Raw genomic sequence first — 16132 nt, 5'->3', positions numbered from 1 at the left:
ACAATGAAATATTGTTAAAAAGTTGGAATACAAATGCATTTGTGTATTTTGGCAAAGGAAGTATATTTTTGCTTTTATTATTTCAAAAGTTACAGATCCAGGAAAATGCAATATTTCAAGGCCTGCAATATCAGTGACTCCTTTACTTTAATATGGAAGCAAAGTTTTGGGAGTAGACTCAAATCCTTATGAAAAATATGCATAAAATTTATTAAAAAAATACTATGAGTACACTGTAAATCATCAAACAATGGATGCTGTGCTGAATTAAATAGAATTCTATTATATCATACTATATATTAATTTTCTTAATCATGTGGCCCAATACCTCTAATGAATTTTGAACTGAGTCAGACGAAAAAGTAGTGCTACACAGACACAATATTGTAACTGCTTATTGGAAATAGTGCACAAATATCATCACCACTAGAAACCTAGACTGAAGTGTATCTGAGATTGTACAATGATAAAGTAACCACACATACTCTTGATATTTTAACTAGAGTGCTGTAAGTCTATCCCAGTCATTTTAACTAGAGTGCTATAAGTCTATCCCAGTCATTTTGACTAGAGTGCTGGAAGTCTATCCCAATCATTTTAATTCGTGCTGGAAGTCTATCCCAGTCATTTTAACTAGAGTGCTGGAAGTCTATCCCAGTCATTTTAACTAGAGAGCTGGACGTCTATCCCAGTAATTTTAAGTGCTGGAAGTCTATCTCAGTCATTTTAAGTGCTGGAAGTCTATCCCAGTCATTTTAACTAGAGAGCTGGACGTCTATCCCAGTAATTTTAAGAGCTGGAAGTCTATCTCAGTCATTTTAAGTGCTGGAAGTCTATCCCAGTCATTTTAACTAGAGTGCTGGAATTCTATCCCAGTCATTTTAACTAGAGAGCTGGAAGTCTATCCCAGTAATTTAAAGTGCTGGAAGTCTATCACAGTCATTTTAATTAGAGTGCTGGAAGTCTCTCCCAGTCATTTTAACTGAAATGCTGGAAGTCTATCCCAGTCATTTTAATTGGTCCCTTATATCCAGATGAATGACATGGTCCAAGCTAAAACCAAAATGTTGGAATCAATAATTAAAGGGCTGGCCATGAAGTTTGTCTGATAATACTTTACAAAAAGATATATATTTTAGTTCAAGAGAAACTAATCTTTGGTTAAAGAAAGTAACCATACTACAAAATGACAATGGTCTGTTATATATAATGAATAATCATGTTTATTAAATTTGATATGAGCCAAATTAGGCAATGAATTTTTTACCAATGTTTACAAAATCAAAATACACATATACTTGGGTCTCAAATTTCAGGAATTTCTGTGAGTCTAAGAAATGGGTCAAAGACCTCCATTGGCTTATATTTTAAAGAAACAGAAAAGATCAAGCTGCTATATGTTAAATAGGCATTATTGCTCAGTTATTGATGATTGAATGAGAAAAACATTTAGATATTTCTAGAAATGAAAGACACTTACCCCCAATGTAACTCAACTGAAATTGAAAATGAGAATCATTTTCTTCTAAAATGCAAATCTTATGATGATCTGACAGAGTTACATTAATGAGTTTTTCCTGAATTTGGAATGTTGTCTTCAGGTGATTATTATGACGCTCAAATTGGTGATAATACACAAAGCCATACAAAATGTACCTGTTCAACCTCCCACATCAGGAGGAGACTCCTCAGCTTGGCCAAGATCAGGTAAACATTTGAACTTGAATGATGTTATATAACTCTAACTCTTTACAGCAACATATTAGCCAAAAGTTGTTTTTTTTTTTTGCATTGAATAGATAGGGAATTAAAGAACCTTAGTGAGCGCACACAAACCCCACACGTCCCAACGTTGGATACTCAAGTAAATTTGTTCGTAAGAGAAATACCTGCAAAAGGAACACGATAAAAAGGAATAAGAAAAACTCTTATTCCTTTATCTTCTAACTAAATTCTGTTACTTAAAATGGTAGTTTAAAACTCCAGACTGTGATTTCTTTGGTTTTGAGTTAATCCAAAGTGAATATCAATGTAGCGGAACAAAAAGTACACTTGAAATGTAACTTATCATGGTGAACTTATATACGAAAAATCATGTCATAATCTGCAAGCATTTTGAAAAAAAATTCTGAAAACGGTTATTTCTGTGAATTTAGCTAAGTTCATGGCCCTTAATTTCAGTAAAAATTATCAGAGCAGAACCAACTACAAACTTGTCCTGGTGAATTTATAAACTAAAAATCATGTCAATATCTGCAAGCGTTAGGAAAAAATTTCTGGAAAACTGTTATTTTTGTGAATTTTGCTATGATCAAGGCCTGTAATTTCAGTAAAAATCAAAATTACACTTGACCTGTAAATTATCATGGTGAACTGATATACCAATAACCATGTCAATATATGCAAGCGTTTAAAAAAAAAAGTCCAGAAAACTGTTATTTCTGTGAATTTTGCTAGGTTCAAGGCCTGTAATTTCGGTAAAAATCATCAGAGCAGAACCAACTAAAAACTTCTCCTGTAACTTATCACAGTGAATTTATAAACTAAAAATCATGTCAATATCTGCAAGTGTAAAGAAATAGTCTGGAAAACTGTTATTTCTGTGAATTTTGGTAAGTTCAAGGCCTTTAATTTTGGTAAAAATCATCAGAGCAGAAAGAAAATTTAACTTGACCTGTAACTTACGAAGGTGAACTTATATTACAAAAATCATGTCAATATCTGCAAGCATTTAGAAAAAAAGTCAGGAAAACTGTTATTTCTGTGAATTTTGCTAAGTTCAAGGCCCGTAATTTTGGTAAAAATCATCAGAGCGAAACAAAGTTACACTTGACCCGTAAATTATCATGGTGAACTTATACCAAAAATCATGTCAATATCTGCAAGCGTTTAAAAGAAAAGTCAGCAAAATGAATGTATGGTACATGTACTACAGCAAGCAGATATACATGTATCCTAGCTGAAATATACATTTCACCGAAAAGAAATATCACGACTAGTGTTGAAATTATGCTTAAATATGTAATTACCTACTTTTTTTTTTTTTTATAAAAATAAGAATTATCAGTTCCTCAATTTTGAAAATCTCTCCTGAAAAATTGTCAAAATTCATGGTATACTGATATCTAATTTTTCAAAATTGAGGGTCTTAACTATGCAAAAACAATATTTAAACATTATTTGACAAATGCTTTTGATTCAATAATATTTAGAAAATGATCAATATTCTGTATACCGGTAGTCCATAGCCCTTATTTCATTGTAGTCTGTATTTAATTAATGTATGTCTAACCATGATTGTTATCTTTTCATATTTTCAGGGTTACCCAGAGAGTAAATAACAAAAAATAAATAGCTGCTGCAGTAAACATATAAAAAAAGAAGTAACTGATGACAAACTGTTGTCCATAGCCCTGTATAGGCCATAGCTTCTATATTTCAATTTTGCAAGTCATTTACATTTATTTGATCAATACAGCAAATATAACAAATGAGTCAATTTGTTTTGAAGACACCCAATGCTTTAAAACACAAAAATCTTTTATTTTATCTTCAAATAGGCTTATTAATCTTTGAATCAAAATATACTTAGGATGGAACACCTTTACAATTTTGTTTTATTCTTTTTGTTCTCTGAATTTGCCATAAATTTTACTAATTGTGGTAGAATGTACCACTCTGTCAATGATGTATGAAATTGGAATATGTGTAAAGGATAAATCTCTCTGAGATATCAGTACACAGTAAGGGCTACAGAATACAAAAAATATCACCTTTACAGATCTTAAGTTTTTCTGTTTTTGTCAGTGAGACCTCCCAAAAATGATTCATATTAAAAGATGAGAAAAGGAACAAGAAACTCAGAAGGAATTGATTGAAGGCAAAACATAGGAATTATGTGGCAAAGTACAGAGCAAAACAGAAGAAATACAAAGATATAAAATAAAGGCAATCCTGCAGTACCAACAATTGATAAGAAGAAAAAGACAAGAGGCTCCCAAGAGCCTAAATCGCTCACCTTGTTAAAGTTTGTCTTTCAAGGGCAATAAATTTAACAATTTGTTGTCCAACAGTTATGACTCAGGAAGACTTTGGCAACTGTATAAAAAAAAAAATCATCTTTCAAGGGCAATAACTCTTACAAGGAGTCGCCTGACAACTTGATCCCTGAAGACCTTTGAACGCCTTGTAATAATCATTTCAGCAATTGAAAGGGTTTGGCTAAACCTAACGATTTTGAGATATATGCGAAAAACTACTGTCTGACCCCTATGTTCTATTTTTAGTAATGGGGGTCATGTTTTTTATGGATCAAAAATCCCCACACCAGTTCTATGCAGGATATCACAAGGAACATTCATACCAAGTTTAGTTTCAATTGATCCAGTAGTGTCAGAGGAGAAGATTTTTGAGAGAAATACATGCAACATTAAATATAGCAAAAATTGTTGAAAAAAGGGCAGTAACTCCAACAAGGCTTAACAGATTAAAACCAAAATTTGACCAGAGATAGATCTCATCATGCTGAACACTTTTACCCTGTCAGAATTTAGCTAAACCTACCGGTTTTGGAGATATATTCAAAAATCTACTGTCTGACCCCTATGTTCTAGATTTAGTAATGGTGGCCATGTTTTTCGACGAATCAAAAATCCCTATAACAATTCTATGCAGGATACCCCAAGATACATTCATACCAATTTTGGTTTCAATTGATCAAATAGTGTCAGATGAAAAGATTTTTGAAAGAAATAACATTAAAAATAGCAAAAATCATTGAAAAAGGGTATTGACTCCAACATGGCTTAATGGATTAAAACCAAAACATGATCAGAGATAGATATCATCATGCTGAACACTTTTACCCTATGTCAGAATTTAGCTAAACCTAAATGTTTTTGAGATATATGTGAAAAACTACTGTCTGACCCCTATGTTCTATTTTTAGTAACGGCGGCCACGTTTTTTCAACGAATCAAAAATCCCCACATCAGTTCTATGCAGGATACCCCAAGAAACATTTATACCAAGGTTGGTTCTAATCAGTCAAGTAGTTTCAGAGGAGAAGAGTTCTGTACAATTGTTAACAACGATAACGGATGACAACGGATGCCAAGTGATGACAATAGCTCACATGGCCTTTGGCCATGCAAGCTAAAAAAGGAAAGGATTGTATCAGTGAAAAAACAAGAAGAAATATTCAAGATTTCTAATGGTCTGTAGAGGTCAGCAGAGAGGTTCCAAAGAAGAAAGATATTGAATGGAAAGAAGGAGTATGTTCCGAAACATGTTATGATAATGACCCCAGGAGAGGCTCATGAGATATACAAGGCACAGAATAAAAATGAAAAGATTGGGCTCTCATCCTTCAAAAAGTCAAAACAAGTTAAGAGAATAACTGAAACAAGTAGAAAATCCTGTTAAGTATGCTGTAACCTAAATGTAGCATTGAAATCAGAAGCCCTAAAGAATTTCATAAAGAAACATAACAATATCCAGGCATTAGAAAACAAGAGGCTCCCAGGAGCCTGAATCACTCACCTGGTTAAATTTTTGCCTTTTAAGGGCAATAACTCTAACAATGAGTTGTCAGACAATTTTGACTCCATTTGATTCATTGGACATATTTGAAAGCCCTATAATAAGGATCATTTCAGCAACTGAAAGCTATTGCCTAAACCTAACAGATTTGGAGATGTATGCAAAAATCTGCTGTCTGACGCAATTGTTCTATTTTTAGAAATGGCAGCCATGTTTTTTCAACAATCAAAAATCGGTCATTTGGTCAAGGATACCCTGTAAAACAAAAATGTGAACTTTCATTAAATTCTGTAAAGTAGTTTTTGAGGAGAAGATTTTTTAAAATAAAAACATTAAAAACAGCAAAAAAAACATCCAAAAAGGGCAATAACTCCAACATGGGTCAACAGATTTTCACAAAATTTTGACCACAGATAGATCTCATCATACTGAACACTTTTAACCCAGGTCAGAATTGGCTGAACCTAACAGTTTAGGAGATATAAGCAAAAAACTACTGTCTAATCCGTATGTTCTATTTTTAGTAACAGTGGCCATGTTTTTCGATGGATCAAAAATCCCTACATCAGTTCTACGCAGGAAAAAGTACTATCTGACCCCTATGTCTATTTTCAGTAACGGATAAAAAATCCTCACATCAGCTCTATGCACGATACCCCAAGAAACATTCATACCAAGTTTGGTTCCAACTGGTCAGGTGGTGTCAGAGGAGAAGATTTTTAAAAGAAATAACATTCAAAATAGCAAAAAAACGTTGATTTTTTGGAAATAACTCCAACATGGCTTAACATACCAAAATGAAAATTTGACCAGATAGATCTCATCATGCTGAACACTTTCACCCCTTGTCAGAATTTGGCTAAACCTAACGGTTTTGGAGATATATGCAAAGAAATCTGACCCCTATGTTCTATTTTTAGTAACATCGGCCATGTTTTATGGCAGATCAAAGATTCCCACATCAGTTCTATGCAGGATACCCCAAGAAACATTCATACCAAGTTAAGTTCCAATTGGTGAAGTAGTTTCAGAGGAGAAGAGTTTTGAAAAATTGTGAACGATGATGATGGACGACAACGACTGATGCCAAGTGATGGCAATAGCTCACATGGCCTTCAGCCAGGTGAGCTAACAAGGTAGACAGAAAAGCTTTTCTAAAAACACTTTCTGAAGGAGATCAGTACCATAAGCTTGAAAGCCTAGACAGATCATGCACAAAATGCACATTTTGTAGCCCTTTAAAGATAAGGGAATACCTTAGAAGTATTGAAAAGGTTAGAACTGATGAAATTAAGATAGAATTTGATAGTTGATAAACCTGGTTACAGTAAAGAGAAAGAAATAATCACCTGCAAACCAAAGAAAACAAACTTTCTTGAATTCATAGAAGATTTAGAAAACTCACTAAAAGACTACCCAGTGCACAAAATCAGAGCAGAACGGCAACTTGTACAACAAAACCTTTGTAAAGAAGAGCTAAAGACTACATGAGTTAATGCTTGTTATTAACTTTTCCGCAAATTACAACCTACATGTACACTAAGTGACCTTATTACAAATACCAGACATCTGTACACTACCAAATAAGATGCATCATAACTTATTTTGAACATGTTTTGAAATATATGATTCAACAATGTAACAAACTTTTGATGGTTCCCTTTATGCCATTTCAGATTTCTCCTATTTTGTTGAGATATATGAAAGTGTACACTCCATGGCCCAGTTTTAACACATTAAAACATTCTATATCTTCGTTATTTGTAATCTAGACTTCCCTAATATATGTTATAAAAAGGTTGGACATATATTGAAGCTGCATTAGCAGTCATTTTTGTTTCTTATGAAATTTTAATTATTTCTACTAAATTGTACTTTTCTTGTACAATTTCATTTGATATCTGCAAATAAAATGCATTACATACATGAAATAGGTTTTTATATATTTATTGTCTTGCAAGACAAAAATCAACCTAGATAAGTTTGTATGCATGTGACTTCTGGTGACCTTAATCTGTGCATGTGCTGTAAAGGTCGCTTCTTTAATAACAAATCTGATTGCAAAGAAAAAGTGGTTATTTAACAGCAAGGAAGACCAACAGACTCAAGCCATAAAAGAAAAAAGTTTGAATACAATGCAAGGATCCTTGTGGAATTTATGTATTGTGATATAATGCGACTCAAATACGGTCATTATTTATTTGATATTTAATCAAGAAATAGATGAAATTAAATGAAAACAAGACACTGAATTGCTCACCTGATTTAAGTTTGTCTTTCAAGGGCAATAAATTTGACAAGGAGTTGTCCAACAATTTTGACTCAAGAAGACTTTGGTAGGACTATCATTAGGATCATTACAGCAATAGAAAGTTTCTTTCTTTTAGTTTTAAAGATATTGGCTGAAAACTGCAAAAAAAAAAAAAAAAAAAAAAAAAAAAAAAAAAAAAAAAAAAAAAAACTGTGATTTTTCATCTTTCAAGGACAATAACTCTTACAGGAGCTACAGAAATAATTTTGCTAAACCTAACGGTTTTGGAGATACTTGTGAAAAACTACTGTCTGACCCTTTTGTTCTATTTTTAGTAACAGCAGCCATGTTTTTCGATGGATCAAAAATCCCCACAAAATTTTATGCACAATACCCCAAGGAACATTCATAACAAGTTTGGTTCCAACTGGTCAAGAAGTGTCAGAGGAGTAGAGTTTTGAAAAAATTGTTAACGATGACGACGATGACACCAAGTGCATGGACAAGGAGCCACTGCCATAATTATAACCATACTGCTATGATGAGTTTGAGCTAATAAAGTATCTGTATGTGTATTTGTATTGTGCCTTTAACCATTTATTGTTGAGGCGTTTGTGCCAATAAAGTATTAAGCTTTTAGAAATATTCCTTCTTGACTTATTCCAAACTTTCCATGGAGTGTTCATATCACAACTCATACGTTATGCCTGAGCTTGCCAAAACTACACAGACTTTTTGTATCATGCTAGGACTCTAACAAATAGGCTTCTGCAACAGGGTTACGTTGCTACAAGATTGAAATCATCACTACAGAAGTTTTATGGTCGTCATCATGAACTCGTGCATCGTTAAGGTATATCCATCTGCACTATGAAAACTGATTTATTCAACGGGTCATAGTTTTCCTTTACTCGTTTGTCTACCCCGGACTTGACTTTTTATGAGCAACTCAGCAAGTGTTTCTTGAAAAACAGAGGATGCTTACCCAACCGGTGCACCTGGTCCATGCTCCCAGTTTTTAGTGGAGTCCGAGTTGCTCATTTGCTTTTGTTACTTTGTATGTATCATTTTAGTTACTTTATGTTCTTTGTTGTGAATGTCCGTTTTCCATGTCTGGTCTTTGTCCCTGGATTACATTCTTTTGATTACTGCTATAACCTTGGTTCTCTTGATTACTCTTTCTAATTGTATAATGGGTAAAAAAAAAACACCATTTGATAGGTAGAACACAAAATGGGGTTCAACGAAAGATCCGAAAACAGTAAAAAATGCCAGTCATTGACCGACAAATGTTGCAAATGACTGACTACCATTTCCCGATATCAGATATAAAAAAAAATTGTCAACCCTTATAAATTACAGTCAGTATGGTTTTATTACTGTATAGAATCCTGTCTAGCTGTCTCCTAATAGACCCTTTTGTGCTAACGTTGGGATAGTTGATGAACATGCGTAGAGCATGCTCAATATACACTTCCGCGAGGAAAATTCTTTTGTTCTACCCAAGCCCTACCTTGCGGAAGTGTACATGTATATTGAGCATGCTCACCAGCTTACCACAAAAGGGTCTATTGTTTATTGATAATTATTTGACAGGTGTACATCAATATTAATTAGCCAATGTGCAGCCACCTGTGACTGATTAGTTGATTGCTTAATTAAATTAACGCTACACATGCAGCACTATTGCGTATACAAATTAATTGAAATGACTCAGAGAATTTTCATACATTTACTACTTGATTTAAATAAGAAAAAGATTGACAAATCCATCATTTTCCCGCCGATCTTACAGTGGTAACGAAAGCACATGGTACTGAAACCACGAATCAGTCGTAGGTTGATATTGTTATTTCATCGACTGATTTTTTTTTAATACAGTCAACAACCCATTCAAATCAATACACAAATTGTATTCATGATTTCATTTTTAAAACAATCAACATTTTGATCATCACTCTGAAGTTTTTGGTTGTTTGCGGATGTGATGAAAAAGTCTGAGAGACATGATGTTTTGTTTACTTGTCAGAACGACCATGTGTGGTCGAAACCGAACACCGTCACTCGTTCAGATATTTATAACATAACACAAATTCCAATATTTATCTTTTAATAACTACAAAAAAGGTTTTTAAAGTTTATTCTCGATCTAATCAGGTGAAAGACTGACACAAACGTTTGCTGTAATTTGATAAAATGTTCGACATGGGCTGTCCAAATTTCCGGACCCTTGGCCTTGGGATCAACCCTATAAATTATAATTTCAGGACTTTCCCAATGGATATTTCCTGTGTGGGACTTTGAATAAGTCACGGTTAAGTCTTGAATGAAATATTTCAACATAAGCGGATACAAATTGTTACTAGCTATCTGCCATTAGGGATCCTTCAAAATTTACAAAAAAACAAAAAAAATGTTTTTCTTACCAACACGACTGCTTATGGGCGGGTAACTCTTGTCATACACGAGATAGTTCTAAAATACGGAGCGCATGGCCGCTCTAGTGTCTGTGTGTGTGCAAATAATGTGATTATACACGATGAATGATTGGGAGTTTTTCAACGACCTTACAAGCCTCTCACGGTCGATGTTAGTGGGTTAGTAGAACCAACTGGTGTTGGTGGCAAAGCCCAGCCTTCGGGATACCTGACCGAAGAACTCCTACTAGCGGCTGGGCTGCTGTGTTGACGCTCTGGCCTACTTCCAGACCCCGCGTGGGTCCGAGAGCGTTTCCCGACTCTAACTGTTCGGGAGTACGTCAACGTTTAGAGTGGTGATATACATAGTTTAGTCCGGGATTTTATATTAATATAAAATCCCTGCTAGTAGAATGGTGGATTTTTTTTATTACTATGTACGTCTTACTAAATACTACACTGACTTAAACAAAATTAAATATCCCAAAATGGGGTACTAATATAGGAGAGTTCTTTGTGGAGTCATCACTTAGGAACTTGCGGCTATATATAAACAACAAATTAAAAAAAAATAATTTTATATGAAAATAGAAGTTTACTTATATATATCATTTCAAATTTATTTTTCAAGTTAGAGTTATAAATTCACATACAAAATATGAATTATGTTAACTAAATGAAACATTTTACAGAACCAAAATTGGATATACATGTAAACAAGGATTTATATTTAAAAGTTTTGAAAATTGGGATTCTAATTATGAAATTGGTAATTGTTTATTGAGTTGTTTATTTGCCAACCAATTTGACACTTAATTTTATACAAATTAGAATTAGTGATTATGACTTCACTAATGAGATTGGCGAACTGGGATACGGGACTTGCGGTATTTCATCTTAGAAGTGGTGATTTCGGGTTACAGCTCACAAATTTCAGGTTGACCGTTGGAATACTTTCAGATTGATCAAAAATTTAACAAGAACTGGATAATTCCGGATCAGATTTTTTTTTCGTCTACTTGGATAAATTCACATGGCTTGGTTACCGGAGCTTGGATAAAATTGGGTAAGGTTTGAAATTAGAAGATGCAATCCTCGTATTTTGATAATCAAGTTAACCCCCGGGGAAAATATAAAAGTATCTACACGTAGAAAAAATAATGTCCTAGCACCACATTTTTAGCTCACCTGTCCAAAGGCTACCCAAAATTATCTTGTTAGCCAGGTCATCTGAAATTCAAGAGCGAGCCTTCATGTTGGCGTTTCTTTAATGAAGATTTCTCTGCATCATATGAAAATTTGCTATCTAAATCTTATTTATCAACTCTTAAAATTCGAAAATAACGGATAATGGCAATAGAAGTTTTCAAAAATCTTCACAGTTTCCTGCATATTTATGATTATAACTTTATTTTGATTTGCTTTGTGCTTGCATATGCTTCATGTACCTTTAGTAGCTTTTATATTCATCCTACTGCGTGTATCGTATGTGTATGTTTGTAATGTGTCATTTATGTCGGTAAAAAGCTCTGCAGGAATTGCTGAATCAGCCACCGACAGGCAATCAATGTAATATACGTGTTACTGAGTACCTAGATTTTTAATGTCTCACTTTACAGGGTTGTTTATAAAAGACTTTAAGCGATGTAACTATACTCAGATAATAGAAATATAATAAACACACAAAAGCAAAAATTAACCCTTTGACGGATGTGTGCAATGTGCATTTGTTTCCTGCATTTTTTAAAGGATTTCAGTTGGTTAGGATAATAGTTTTTGGTAAGCAACTGTGCCGCCTCGACAGCTTTTCGGCTAAGTAAAAGATATTTTGAAGTTATGTGTTTTTTGAATCTAATATGTTTTAACTAATATACTTGTGTGTTTTCAAATACCAGTCAACCTAGCGCTAATCTGACATCTTTGTGTAATACAGTGTGTGTTGTATTGTGGAAGCCAGTTATATGTTTTTTATATGCATGTGTATAAATATATCGGTTTTGGATTTGCATTCCTTGAAGTTATGTTCTTTGTTCTAAAACATCATTTCACCTATCATATGATCAGTCTTCCTTGTGCCATCAAATATATCCAGCATAAATTAAAAACCCACGAGACTCGCGGAACTGAATTTGACTACACGTTAATTTTGTCATAACAAATTTCTTGAAAGAAAACACAGCGAGACTACAAAATGTATATTACAACATAGATTTGAGGCCGTAAAATGAATACATATATGAGTACAAGGCAAGAAAAAACACAGTTTTGCAAAAAAAAAAGCCCACGTAATAGTATATAATACTGCTACGTTTGGTTCATTCTATAAATCATGTAATTCTCAGTGGTATAAGTACAAATCTTTGTGAAGTGTATGAACTAAAAAAGAGAAGTTGACATGTAGAAAGACCAAACAATAATAAAGCTTCATGTATATACATGTTCACATGTTCATAGTTTTATATAGTACCACATAATGTCGATTGACTAAAAACTAAAATTTTAGCAATGCAGTAAGGACATCTACACCCGTATGTGACGGACAAACTCTTAATTATAGCCGGACTTAATTCTTGAACTGATGTATTACGTCTTGAAACCCATAAACAGTTCCTTGAATATTGCTTCAACTTGTCGTGATTTTTTAACAATAAACTCTGCATACATGTTGAGGACATTTTCAGCCACTTTAATTCTGAGATCAATCTGATCACACAACGTGTACATTTCTGCGTGGAATGCGCGAGTGTATCTTTTGATCAAATCCTGCACTTTTTCGTCAATTATAGCTAATTGCTCCAGACCCTTCCTGAATTGTCTCTGGTAAATCCTTAGTCGAACAAATTGCTCTGCCCTCCTTTCAGTGTCCATGACTTGGGTATGAGTATACGACATGTATATTTTGAATAAATGTATTTATATTTTGTTTCCCTAAAACAGAGAGCATTTGTCGTTACGAGTAGTACTACTCAGAGTAGTACGATTAAGAATTTTGAAGTAATATCTAATTAAATGACTGCTAAATTTTCAGTGTGAGCAGACAAATCAATCAGCGAAACAAACAAAGTAATTCTTTATGATTATAATAATAATAATTTTTTTTATTCAAAAGCAATACAGCTTATAGAAATACATTTCAAACAATACATATTTACATACACCAGAGGTCAATTGTCTTAAGCATAACACATTATTAAATATATAGCATAATGATAATAAGCGGCGAATGATAATATTCTAAGAATTACGAATTTTATCAGCAAGATATAAATATTTTCCTAAATTATTAAGTTCCTTGACATTAAAACATGATGTTTTTTTCCAATAATAAACTTTAATATATTTTGTCCTAATATCGTTATATTTTACACACTGTAGTGCAAAGTGGTATTCATCCTCAATAGTTTGCCTGGTGTTGGCAAAATCCACACAATCTAGAAGAACATGTTTGATAGAGGAAGGGCAATCGTATGGGATACACTCAGGTCGAGGATCACCAACAAGCAAATGGCCATTGTGTAGATCTAGAATGCCCAATACGGCATCTAGTCATGACCACCTGCCCTTTGCGATTGCCCGATCTGGATTGATGAACGCCTAGATCGGGTTTTATTGAATGGAGCTTGTTGTGTTCAAGACCGTTCCATCGGTCCTGTTACATCTTCACAATATATTTCCTTATTAAAGGTTTGAAATCAGTGTATGGTAAACTAACATCCTTTATTAATATTTAATTTAATGCCTTCTTGGCAACCCTGTCTACAACTGAATTCCCCAGAATTCCAACATGACTGGATACCCAGAGAAAAACAATTTCTTTATCAAATTCCTTTAGTCGATTAATAAAATATAGAATTTGTAAGACAAGAGTGTTTTTCAGTTTGTGACTCTTAATTGCCGAAAAAAAAAACAGCTCAAAGAGTCGAAACAAATTATGAACTGTGAAAGATTAGACAGAGTAATCAATTTAAGTGCTAACAAGATGGCTCCAGTTTCAGCTGTGAATATGGAAGCGTTTGATGGCACCCGTTCAGTTGCAAGTCTGTCACCATTGACAGCAGCACAAGCAACGCTATCGCTACCTTTTGAGCCATCTGTATACACCGTCGAAAAATCTGGATAATAAGCGTTAATTTCAGAAAATTTTTGTTGTAAAAATAATGGATTGGTATCGGACTTTTTATATTCACGCAGGTCAAATATAAGAGAAGGGTGTGGAAGCTACCATGGAGAGGATTTCGAAGTAATAACAGGCGTAAATGCATTGGTATCAAGCTGAATTGCTTCCAAGTGTGTTTATATTCGAATTCCAAAAAAAGGGGTTTTGCTTTCATGTTTTCGATAAATGTCAACATAAATAGGATTAATGACACAGTCATAGGCAGGGCTATCAGGGTAGGCCATAAGTTTACTTACATATTGAAGACCTAATTTTAAACGTCTGTCTCCAAGGGATGGTTCATTTGCCTCGGCATAAAGGCTCTCAATAGGAGAGGTTCTGAAGGCACCAAGGCAAAGTCGCAAACCCTGGTGGTGAACAGCGTCTAAAATTTTAAGGTACGATTGTTTGGCGGAACCATAAACAATAGATCCATAGTCCCGTATGATTACTAGTAAGTACAAACTAGTTAATCCAGGTACCATATAGTATACATTTCGTTATCACTTATCTAAGATTCGTTCACTGATGAGAGGGAAAACGAAATACCCTGAACTTTATCTACTTTTGATATTCTACGTTATTTTATTATTTTTTTTCTCATTGTTTATAACTACTTTATATAGATTGTCACCTAGTTAAATTTATCAAAACCACATTGCGAAATCATGACTATTATATAATAAGTACATCAGATATCTATAGTTGGCTATATATTCCTACCTGGACTTAATCTAAAACAAAATATAATTTTAATATTCGTAAAAGTATACGGTTAAATGTACCCAGGAAAGTTAATCCCCATGGTCCAGGGGAGCCTATTTACCTATTCCCAGAAATTTGATGACAAAACTATACTATGGTCATGAACATACAACAATGCTCTGTATCCATATTGATACTTGCAAGCACATACACGTTCATGATTATGTACATAAGTTACAATTCACTGTCTTTGTATATTTACATGTACATTTGTTTATATATCTTGCAATCAATTTGTGGACCTGATGACCTTTTTATTACATGTATCCATCTACTGGAAGCCTGTTGCTGTCTAAATCCCTATCTTGATATGTTGTTTAAATTACCCAATGGGTAATACATTTGAAAATTAAAGGGCAGCGATTGGTACTTTCAATTGTCGAAACTTACTGGTTACCATTACTATATGAACACATACTCTGATATATTTCTAAAGAACTTACGTTTTTCGTGTATAGTTGTATCACTTATACTTCTTCAATCGTTAAATCCGAATGTGGATGCACTGTTTGTACTTTCATTCTCTACTCAATTCTTTTAATAGGAAATATCAAAAGTAATCCTGGCCCATTAAATGATTCAACCTCGACACAAAATCCCAGAACAAAATGCGAATACTTCTTCTCATTATGTAATCTAAACATCCGCAGCATAAGAAATAAAATAGAATTCCTAGATAACTTTGCTGATGAATTTGATATTTTGATTCTAACTGAAACACACTTAAATGAACACATCCAAGACCATGATATTCTAAATGATACTTTCAAGAATAATCCACTTCGTAAAGATAGGTCTTACGCAGGAGGTGGTATCCTAATATATTCTAAACAAAATATAGGTATTTCGAGAAAAATCGTACTTGAAAATCCAGTTCATGCGCATGGTCAATCCTTTCTGTTAAGTGCAACCTATAGCCTACCAGGTAGTGACAATGATTACTGGATGCGTCTCCAATACTCAATAGAGTTGGCCCTCGAATTAAATGAGAACATCATGCTA

The 16132-nt window shown here is 33.7% G+C and overlaps 1 protein-coding gene across 8 annotated transcripts in view; it reads right to left on the bottom strand.

Moving 5' to 3' along the window:
* The window catches only part of LOC148618523 (inositol polyphosphate multikinase-like), a 49987-nt gene extending 34224 nt beyond the window's left edge, over positions 1–15763 (bottom strand). For 5 of the 8 annotated variants that reach the window (XM_088577556.1, XM_088577555.1, XM_088577554.1 and 2 more), the window contains exons 1-2: positions 10219–10344; positions 1481–1496 (exon numbers count right to left, since the gene is read on the bottom strand). The gene's annotated coding sequence lies outside the window, so the exon portion shown is untranslated. Of the gene's footprint in view, positions 1–485; positions 1054–1480; positions 1497–10218; positions 10345–15573 lie in introns of those variants that run through there. The other 3 variants (XM_088577552.1, XM_088577553.1, XM_088577550.1) reach the window with 3 other exon arrangements.
* Between the last annotated feature and the right edge of the window lie 369 nt (positions 15764–16132).

Source organism: Perna viridis, chromosome 4 (assembly GCF_037379345.1).
Source record: "Perna viridis isolate PV_CMFRI_1.1 ecotype Kerala chromosome 4, ASM3737934v1, whole genome shotgun sequence".
Lineage (NCBI taxonomy): Eukaryota > Metazoa > Mollusca > Bivalvia > Mytilida > Mytilidae > Perna > Perna viridis.
The sequence above is the reverse complement of the archived record's forward strand: the minus strand, read 5'-3'. Positions and strand labels throughout refer to the sequence as shown.